The 11,191-nt window shown below is 48.1% G+C and overlaps 1 pseudogene; it reads right to left on the reverse strand.

Moving 5' to 3' along the window:
• The window catches only part of LOC135535282 (synaptotagmin-7-like), an 11,993-nt pseudogene extending 5,793 nt beyond the window's left edge, over positions 1 to 6,200 (reverse strand).
• Positions 6,201 to 11,191: the final 4,991 nt, after the last annotated feature.

Genomic DNA, 11,191 nt, shown 5'->3' on the forward strand with positions numbered 1-11,191 from the left:
TAACACTCAGGACTTATAATGGAGTCTGGTGTAGCAGTAACACTCAGGACTTATAATGGAGTCTGGTGTAGCAGTAACACTCAGGACTTATAATGGAGTCTGGTGTAACAGTAACACTCAGGACTTATAATGGAGTCTGGTGTAACAGTAACACTCAGGACTTATAATGGAGTCTGGTGTAGCAGTAACACTCAGGACTTATAATGGAGTCTGGTGTAGCAGTAACACTCAGGACTTATAATGGAGTCTGGTGTAAGAGTAACACTCAGGAGTTATAATGGAGTCTGGTGTAGCAGTAACACTCAGGACTTATAATGGAGTCTGGTGTAGCAGTAACACTCAGGACTTATAATGGAGTCTGGTGTAGCAGTAACACTCAGGACTTATAATGGAGTCTGGTGTAGCAGTAACACTCAGGACTTATAATGGGTCACAATTAGCCCAGCAGTAACACTCAGGACTTATAATGAGTCTGGTGTAAGAGTAACACTCAGGACTTATAATGGAGTCTGGTGCAGCAGTAACACTCAGGACTTATAATGAGTCTGGTGTAGCAGTAACACTCAGGACTTATAATGGAGTCTGGTGGCAATAAAACCCAGGACTCCAGACCACTCATGCACTCTTGGACATGGGGGATATAGACCCGGCTTAGCCACGTCGACTGTGCCCATAATTTATTTCTGACCAGACCTATGTCATATCACCCAGCCTCTGTTCTTCCACTTGTCCCTATGAGAAACAGTCAGATATGGTTAGGAATCACGGGATTAGAACTCCAAAGATTCTACAAACCCCCGAGACTCCCGAGACTCCCGAGTCTTCCCGAGACCCCCAGAGACTCCCCGAGACTCCCAGAGACTCCCAGAGTCTTCCCGACACTCCCCAAGACTCACAGAGACTCCCAGAGACTCCCAGAGTCTTCCCGAGACTCCCCAAGACTCCCAGAGACTCCCAGAGTCTTTCCGACACTCCCCAAGACTCTCAGCGACTCCCCGAGACTCCCAGAGACTCCCCAAGACTCCCAGAGACAAAGGCTTTGAGAAAGGGATTCAGGGGGTGATGGTGGAGGGAATGAGGGAGGGAAGGAGGGAGACCCAATGTCCATGGCTTTGAGAGGGTTATTCAGATGCTGTATCTTTTTTATATTTTTTTAATATTTTTTTTTACCCCTTTCTCTCCCCAATTTCGTGGTTTCCAATTGTTTAGTAGCTACTATCTTGTCTCATCGTTACAACTCCCGTACGGGCTCGGGAGAGACGAAGGTTGAAAGTCATGCGTCCTCCGATACACAACCCAACCAAGCCGCACTGCTTCTTAAGAGAGAAGGAGAGGATTCTAAACTGCTATATTAAACTGCTAACTCCTATATTCATGGCTTTGAGAGGGTTACAGGGGAGGAGGGAAGGGGGAGGAGGGAAGGAGAGGATTCTAAATTGATCTTCCTCCTATGTCCATGGCTTTGAGAGGGTTATAGGGGAAGGAGGGAAGGAGAGGATTCTAAATTGATCTTTCTCCTATGTCCATGGCTTTGAGAGGGTTATAGGGGAGGGAGGGAAGGGGGGAAGGAGGGAAGGAGAGGAGACTAACCTGATCTTCCACCTATGTCCATGGCTTTGAGAGGGTTATAGGGGAGGCAGGGGAAGGGGGAAGGAGGGAAGGAGAGGAGACTAACCTGATCTTCCACCTATGTCCATGGCTTTGAGAGGGTTATAGGGGAGGCAGGGAAGGGGGGAAGGAGGGAAGGAGAGAAGACTAACCTGATGTTCCTCCTATGTCCATGGCTTTGAGATTGCGTGCTTTGATGATGTTCACAGTGATGGTGTTGGCTGTTGGGTTATAGCACAGAGACACCAGCAGGTCCCCTCGCCTCCCCTGGGGAACACAGACAGACAGACAGACAGACAGAACGACAGACAGACAGACAGACAGACAGACAGACAGACAGACAGACAGACAGACACACAGACAGACAGAACGACAGACAGACAGACAGAGCGACAGACAGACAGACACACAGACAGAACGACAGACAGAACGACAGACAGAACGACAGACAGACAGACAGAACGACAGACAGAACGACAGACAGAACGACAGACAGACAGACAGAACGACAGACAGAACGACAGACAGACAGACAGACAGACAGACAGACAGACAGAACGACAGACAGACAGACAGACACACAGACACACAGACAGACAGACACACAGACACACAGACACACAGACACACAGACACACAGACACACAGACAGAACGACAGACAGACAGAACGACAGACAGATCAGGCAGACAGACAGACACAGACAGAGCGACAGACGAACAGACAGACAGACAGACAGACAGAGCGACAGACAGAACGACAGACAGACAGACAGAACGACAGACAGACAGACAGACAGACAGACAGACAGACAGACAGACAGACACACAGACAGACAGACAGACAGACAGACAGACAGACAGACAGACAGACACACAGACACACAGACAGACAGACAGACAGACAGCAGTTAGTCACTTAATACATGCGGTGTAGACAGATCCCACAGACTCCTGGAGCCTATATCTCACAAAGCATCTTAGTGTTGGAGCACTAAACCCCGGAACAGTTTCACACGTTAAATCATAATGACTAATAGGGAGACCTGATCCTCGATCAAAGTAGCAAACCTACTCTGAGACACTTAGTGAGTACGGGCCTGTCTGGGACAGATTACTGGACACAGATAAACCCAGAGAAATAAGGGTCCTGTGTGGCTCAGTCGGTGAGAGACACTTGGGTAACGCCAAGCGTCGTGGGTTCGATTCCCGCTAGGGCCACCCATATGTAAAAGTAGTGGCCCCAGCCGACTTGTAAGTCGCTTTGGACAAAAGCGTCTGCTAAATGGGATATATTATTATTATGGGATATATTATTATTATATTATTATTATTAAGCTGTAAACAGGTTGAATGGAGAAAGACTGTCCGGTGTGACAACGTGGGAAACCGTTGACCCTAACCCTACCTGGACTCGCTCCATCCATGCAGGGTTTGAGCTCCTTCCAGAAGGTCTGCATGTGTCCCAGGTCACTGAGCTTGTTGAGAGGGATGGAAACCTCCCCGATGGGGTCGTTACGACTGAACCGGTCCAAAGTCAACACCTGGAGGTACAGAGTCCTCTCCTCACCTTCTCATACGGGAAACCTGGGTGGGAGGGAGGGGGAGAGAAAGAGGCAGGAACAGAGAGAAGGAGAAACAGCGAGAGATATAGATAGAAAATCATTGTGTGAAAGCAGTCACACTTGGGAAAGAGGTCTTTTGACCTCAATAGGACTTCCTGGTTAAATAAAGACTGACATATATCCTCAACAAGAAGCTGAGCGAATCAAATCGAATTGTACTGGTCGTGTACACAGTTAGCAGGTATTACGGTGGATGCAGTAAGATGCTGGTGTTACTAGTTCCTGTCAATCAATACAGGAAACGACAAACAGGAGCAGGAATAATCAAAAAATGATGAAATTATTTTTTAAAAATGTAACACAGCAGTAGATATATTAACACTATTAAAGTGACCAGTGTTCAGTGACTATGTACATAGGGCAGCAGTCTCTAAGGTGCAGGGTTGAGTACCAGGTGGTAGCCGTCTAGTAACAGTCTCTAAGGGGTAGAGTACCGGGTGGTAGGAGGCTAGTAACAGTGACTAAGGTAGGGTAGAAGTACCGGGTGGTAGGAGGCTAGCACAGTGACTAAGGTTCAGGGTGGTACCGGAGTGGCTAGTAACAGTGACTAAGGTTCAGGGTGGTAGGAGGCTAGTAACAGTGACTAAGGTTCAGGGTGGTAGGAGGCTAGTAACAGTGACTAAGGTTCAGGTGGTAGGAGGCCAGTAACAGTATCTAAGGTTCAGGGTGGTAGGATGCTAGTAACAGTGACTACAAGGTTCAGGGTGGTAGGATGCCAGTAACAGTATCTAAGATTCAGGGTGGTAGGATGCTTGTAACAGTGACTAAGGTTCAGGGTGGTAGGAGGCTAGTAACAGTGACTAAGGTTCAGGGATAGAGTGCTGGAGTGGTAGCAGGCTAGTAACAGTGACTAAGGTAGGGTGGAGTATCGGGTGGTAGGAGGCTAGTAACAGTGACTAAGGTTCAGGGTGGTAGGAGGCTAGTAACAGTGACTAAGGTTCAGGGTGGTAGGAGGCTAGTAACAGTATCTAGATTCAGGGTAGTAGGATGCTAGTAACAGTATCTAAGATTCAGGGTGGTAGGAGGCTAGCAACAGTATCTAAGATTCAGGGTGGTAGGAGGCTAGTAACAGTGACTAAGGTTCAGGGTGGTAGGAGGCTAGTAACAGTGACTAAGGTTCGGGATAGAGTGCTGGGTGTAGCAGGCTAGTAACAGTACTAAGGTAGGGTAGAGTACCGGGTGGTGGGAGGCTAGTAACAGTGACTAAGGTAGGGGTAGAGTACCGGGTGGTAGGAGGCTAGTAACAGTGACTAAGGTTCAGGGTGGTAGGAGGCTAGTAACAGTGACTAAGATTCAGGGTGGTAGGATGCTAGTAACAGTATCTAAGATTCAGGGGTGTTAGGATGCTAGTAACAGTGACTAAGGTTCAGGGTGGTAGGAGGCTAGTAACAGTATCTAAGATTCAGGGTGGTAGGAGGCTAGTAACAGTATCTAAGATTCAGGGTGGTAGGATGCTAGTAACAGTGACTAAGGTTCAGGGTGGTAGGAGGCTAGTAACAGTGACTAGGTTCAGGGTGGTAGGAGGCTAGTAACAGTGACTAAGGTTCAGGGTGGTAGGAGGCTAGTAACAGTATCTACAGGGTATCTAAGATTAAGATTCAGGGTGGTAGGAGGCTAATAACAGTATCTAAGATTCAGGGTGGTAGGAGGCTAGTAACAGTGACTAAGGTTCAGGGTGGTAGGAGGCTAGTAACAGTGACTAAGGTTCGGGATAGAGTGCTGGTGGTAGCAGGCTAGTAACAGTGACTAAGGTAGGGTAGAGTACCGGGTGGTAGGAGGCTAGTAACAGTGACTAAGGTTCAGGGGTGGTAGGAGGCTAGTAACAGTGACTAAGGTTCAGGGTGGTAGGAGGCTAGTAACAGTGACTAAGATTCAGGGTGGTAGGATGCTTGTAACAGTATCTAAGATTCAGGGTGGTAGGATGCTAGTAACAGTGACTAAGGTTCAGGGTGGTAGGAGGCTAGTAACAGTATCTAAGATTCAGGGTGGTAGGAGGCTAGTAACAGTATCTAAGATTCAGGGTGGTAGGATGCTAGTAACAGTGACTAAGGTTCAGGGTGGTAGGAGGCTAGTAACAGTGACTAAGGTTCAGGGTGGTAGGATGCTATTAACAGTGACTAAGGTTCAGGTAGAGTGGTAGGATGCTAGTAACATGCATGTTTAATACTATGCAAAATTTTGAAAATCGATTATGGTCTAAATGCAAAGATGATTTACTCATTTCGGGGGTTCATCTAGTGAAATTTGAATTCTCTTCAAGTAGCCAACAACAAAACTAGGCTACTAAGTCATTTTTGTTCTCCTTAAAAAAAAAAAATTCAACTAATCGTAGGCTACATCTTTTAAAACAGAAATATTTAAATTTAAATTTTATGCAAAGCAGATTTCTGTTTCTTGCTGAAAAATGTTTATTGTTCTCTTGGCCTATGTCAGAGCTTTTAAACTGAACAAAATATAAACGCAGCATGCAAAGTGTTGTTCCCATGCTCATGAGCTGAAATAAAAAGATCCCAGAAATTTTCCATAAAACAAAACACTTATTCGGCTCCAATCTTGTGCACATATTTGTTTACATCCACATTAATGAGCAATTTTTTATTTTATTTGACCTTTATTTAACCAGGCAAGTCAGTTAAGAACAAATTCTTATTTTCAATGACGGCCTAGGAACAGTGGGTTAACTGCCTGTTCAGGGACAGAACGACACATTTGTACCTTGTTGTCATGCTGACTACAGGAATGTCCACCAGAGCTAGTTGCCAGATAATTTCTCTACCATAAACCACCTACAGCGTTGTTTTAGAGAATTTGGAAGCACGTCATATTGTCCTCACAACCGCAGACCACGTGCCACCTTGCCCAGGACCTCTGCATCCGGCTTCGTCACCTGCAAGAACGTCTGAGACCGTTGCTTTGAACAGCCAGAGAAACTGTCAGAAACCTTCTTCTTAGAGAAGCTGATCTGCATGCTTGTCGTCCTCACCAGGGTCGTGATCTGACTGCAGTTCAAGACGTCGTAGCCAACTTCAGTGGGTAAATGCTCACCTTCGACGGCCAATGGCACGCTGAGAAGTGTGCCTTCAAGGATGAATCCCTGTTTCAACTGTACTGGGCAGTTGATGGCGTCGTGTGGGTGCGGCGTGTGGGTGCATTGTGTGGGTGAACGGTTTGCCCCATGGTGGCGGTGGGGTTATGGTATGGGCAGGCATAAGCTACGGATAATGAACACAATTGCATTTTTATCTATGGCAATTTGAATGCACAGAGAGAACAGTGATGAGAATTCTGAGGCCCGTTGTCTTGCCATTCATCCGCCTCCATCACCGCATGTTTCATTATGATGATGCACGGCCACATGTCACAAGGATCTGTACACAATTCCTGGAAGGTGAAAATAAGTCCCAGTTCTTCCGTAGCATGCAACTCACCAGATATTTCACCCATTGAGCATGTTTGTGATGCTCTGGATCAACGTAATGACAGCGTGTTCCAGTTCCATAATATCCAGCAACTTCGCATAGCCATTGAAGAGGAGGACAACATTCCACAGACCACAGATGTAGCAGTATCACTCAGGACAGCAGTATCAACAGCCTGACAACTCTATGTGAAAGAGATGTGTAGCGCTGAATGAGGCAAATGATGGTCACACCAGATACTGACTGTTTTTCTGATGGACACCCTACTTTTTTTAAGGTATCATGACCAACAAATGTATATCTATATTCCCAGTCATGTGAAATCCATAGATTGGGGCTAATGAATATATTTCATTTGACTCATTTCCTTATATGAACTGTAAACTCAGTAAAATCTTTTTTAAATTGTTGCGTTTTATATTTTTGTTCAGTGTAAATACAAAACCATATTTTTTGATTGGTGAATGTGTCCGCTCCGGGGACTCAGGACGTGAGGCTGCGTTGTTGACGCCCGCGTTAATCAGGTCTTTGATTGGTGAATGTGTCCGCTCCGGGGGACTCGGGACTCAGGACGTGAGGCTGCGTTGTTGACGTCACGTTAATCAGGTCTTTTGATTGGTAGAATGTGTCCTCCGGGGACTCAGGACTCAGGACGTGAGGCTGCGTTGTTGACGTCACGTTAATCCAGGTCTTTTGATTGGTGATTGTGTCCGCTCAGGGACTCAGGACTCAGGGCCGTGAGGCTGCGTTGTTGACGTCACATTAATCAGGTCTTTTGATTGGTGAATGTGTCCGCTCCGGGGACTCAGGACTCAGGACGTGAGGCTGCGTTGTTGACGTCACGTTAATCAGGTCTTTTGATTGGTGAATGTGTCCGCTCCAGGGACTCAGGACTCAGGACGTGGGCTGCGTTGTTGACGTCACGTTAATCAGGTCTTTTGATTGGTGAATGTCCGCTCCGGGGACTCAGGACTCAGGGCGTGAGGCTGCGTTGTTGACGTCACGTTAATCAGGTCTTTTGATTGGTGAATGTGTCGCTCTGGGGACTCAGGACGTGACTGCTGCATCGTTGACGTCACGTTAATCAGGTCTTTTGATTGGTGAATGTGTCCGCTCCGGGGACTCAGGACTCAGGACGTGAGGCTGCGTTGTTGACGTCACGTTAATCAGGTCTTTTGATTGGTGAATGTGTCCGCTCCGGGGACTCAGGACTCAGGACGTGAGGCTGCGTTGTTGACGTCACGTTAATCAGGTCTTTTGATTGGTGAATGTGTCCGCTCTGGGGACTCAGGACGTGACTGCTGCGTTGTTGACGTCACGTTAATCAGGTGTTTTGATTTGGACACGTGGATTGTTTAACTAACTATCTAATTATTTAATGTATGAATCACGCCTGAGCAGTCATTTCTGATCTCTGTTCCCAATGATCAGTGCTTTATTTCATTATGTTGCTGACCAGTGGTTCTGAATGTGAGATGACTGTCTACATTTTACTGTGCAGAGCTTTTGACTGGAACAAGGCTCTATTTAATCATAAGGTATATAAATTATATACCTTATGATTAGAGAACTTTGCTTTTCGCTAATAACTATGTTGAAATCACAGGCGGCTGGTGGCACCTTTAATCGGGGAGGATCGGCTCATAATATGTTCTGGAAGGGAATTAATGGAATGGTATCGAGTACATCAAACACGTGGTTTCCATGTTTGATGCCATTCCATGAACTCCATTCCATGAACTCCATTCCATGAACTCCATTCCATGAACTCCATTCCAGCCATTATTATGAGCCGTCTCCCTTTAGACACCTCCTGTAGTTAAATAGGACAGATGTTCTGTATGGTCTACTACAGTATAGTATGAGTAGGTCTATTACTCCATTAGGTTGAATGTGATAGTCTGTCTATAACCAGTCTGAGTAGGACTATAACTCCAATTTGGTTGAATCGCCTACACAGCCAATCAGGAGCCGCTACAGCTTTGTGACCGTGACATACTAAATCCCGTTACTAAACAGTATGTGCTAAATAGAAATAGTATGCAGTTTAAGTATGTGCTATGCCAGTATGGGTATTCGGACATGGCCACTGACTAAGGGGCAGCAGAGGGCAGGGTACTGGGCAGAAGTCCTCTAGTGGTGGCTCTCGCTCTCATCCAACACTTCCCACACTGCCCCTACTCGGATGGTATCGCGCCGTCCCAACCTTCGCTCTCTCTCCCCCGCTACTCTCTCCTCTTCCATCCTATCATCTCTTCCCTCTGCTCAAACCTTCTCCAACCTATCTCCTGATTCTGCCTCCTCAACCCTCCTCTCTTCCCTTTCTGCATCCTTTGACTCTCTATGTCCCCTATCCTCCAGGACGGCTCGGTCCTCCCCTCCCGCTCCGTGGCTCGACGACTCATTGCGAGCTCACAGAACAGGGCTCCGGGCAGCCGAGCGGAAATGGAGGAAAACTCCGCCTCCCTGCGGACCTGGCATCCTTTCACTCCCTCCTCTCTACATTTTCCTCCTCTGTCTCTGCTGCTAAAGCCACTTTCTACCACTCTAAATTCCAAGCATCTGCCTCTAACCCTAGGAAGCTCTTTGCCACCTTCTCCTCCCTCCTGAATCCTACTCCCCCACCCCCTCCTCCCTCTCCGCAGATGACTTCGTCAACCATTTTGAAAAGAAGGTCGGCGACATCCGATCCTCGTTTGCTAAGTCAAACGACACCGCTGGTTCTGCTCACACTGCCCTACCCTGTGCTCTGACCTCTTTCTCCCCTCTCTCTCCAGATGAAATCTCGCTTCTTGTGACGGCCGGCCGCCCAACAACCTGCCCGCTTGACCCTATCCCCTCCTCTCTTCTCCAGACCATTTCCGGAGACCTTCTCCCTTACCTCACCTCGCTCATCAACTCATCCCTGACCGCTGGCTACGTCCCTTCCGTCTTCAAGAGAGCGAGAGTTGCACCCCTTCTGAAAAAACCTACACTCGATCCCTCCGATGTCAACAACTACAGACCAGTATCCCTTCTTTCTTTTCTCTCCAAAACTCTTGAACGTGCCGTCCTTGGCCAGCTCTCCCGCTATCTCTCTCAGAATGACCTTCTTGATCCAAATCAGTTAGGTTTCAAGACTAGTCATTCAACTGAGACTGCTCTTCTCTGTATCACGGAGGCGCTCCGCACTGCTAAAGCTAACTCTCTCTCCTCTGCTCTCATCCTTCTAGACCTATCGGCTGCCTTCGATACTGTGAACCATCAGATCCTCCTCTCCACCCTCTCCGAGTTGGGCATCTCCGGCGCGGCCCACGCTTGGATTGCGTCCTACCTGACAGGTCGCTCCTACCAGGTGGCGTGGCGAGAATCTGTCTCCTCACCACGCGCTCTCACCACTGGTGTCCCCCAGGGCTCTGTTCTAGGCCCTCTCCTATTCTCGCTATACACCAAGTCACTTGGCTCTGTCATAACCTCACATGGTCTCTCCTATCATTGCTATGCAGACGACACACAATTAATCTTCTCCTTTCCCCCTTCTGATGACCAGGTGGCGAATCGCATCTCTGCATGTCTGGCAGACATATCAGTGTGGATGACGGATCACCACCTCAAGCTGAACCTCGGCAAGACGGAGCTGCTCTTCCTCCCGGGAAGGACTGCCCGCTCCATGATCTCGCCATCACGGTTGACAACTCCATTGTGTCCTCCTCCCAGAGCGCTAAGAACCTTGGCGTGATCCTGGACAACACCCTGTCGTTCTCAACTAACATCAAGGCGGTGGCCCGTTCCTGTAGGTTCATGCTCTACAACATCCGCAGAGTACGACCCTGCCTCACACAGGAAGCGGCGCAGGTCCTAATCCAGGCACTTGTCATCTCCCGTCTGGATTACTGCAACTCGCTGTTGGCTGGGCTCCCTACCTGTGCCATTAAACCCTACAACTCATCCAGAACGCCGCAGCCCGTCTGGTGTTCAACCTTCCCAAGTTCACTCACGTCACCCCGCTCCTCCGCTCTCTCCACTGGCTTCCAGTTGAAGCTCGCATCCGCTACAAGACCATGGTGCTTGCCTACGGAGCTGTGAGGGGAACGGCACCGCAGTACCTCCAGGCTCTGATCAGGCCCTACACCCAAACAAGGGCACTGCGTTCATCCACCTCTGGCCTGCTCGCCTCCCTACCACTGAGGAAGTACAGTTCCCGCTCAGCCCAGTCAAAACTGTTCGCTGCTCTGGCCCCCAATGGTGGAACAAACTCCCTCACGACGCCAGGACAGCGGAGTCAATCACCACCTTCCGGAGACACCTGAAACCCCACCTCTTTAAGGAATACCTAGGATAGGATAAAGTAATCCTTCTCACCCCCCTTAAATGATTTAGATGCACTATTGTAAAGTGGCTGTTCCACTGGATGTCATAAGGTGAATTCACCAATTTGTAAGTCGCTCTGGATAAGAGCGTCTGCCAAATGACTTAAATGTAAATGTTAAATGTGGCTGTTTAACCCCTGATGGAATGGGCATATACGCTGTTTATCAGTCTCTCTGTCCCAGCTTTGATG

This window comes from Oncorhynchus masou, unplaced genomic scaffold, assembly GCF_036934945.1.
Source record: "Oncorhynchus masou masou isolate Uvic2021 unplaced genomic scaffold, UVic_Omas_1.1 unplaced_scaffold_4716, whole genome shotgun sequence".
Taxonomy (NCBI): Eukaryota; Metazoa; Chordata; class Actinopteri; order Salmoniformes; family Salmonidae; genus Oncorhynchus; species Oncorhynchus masou.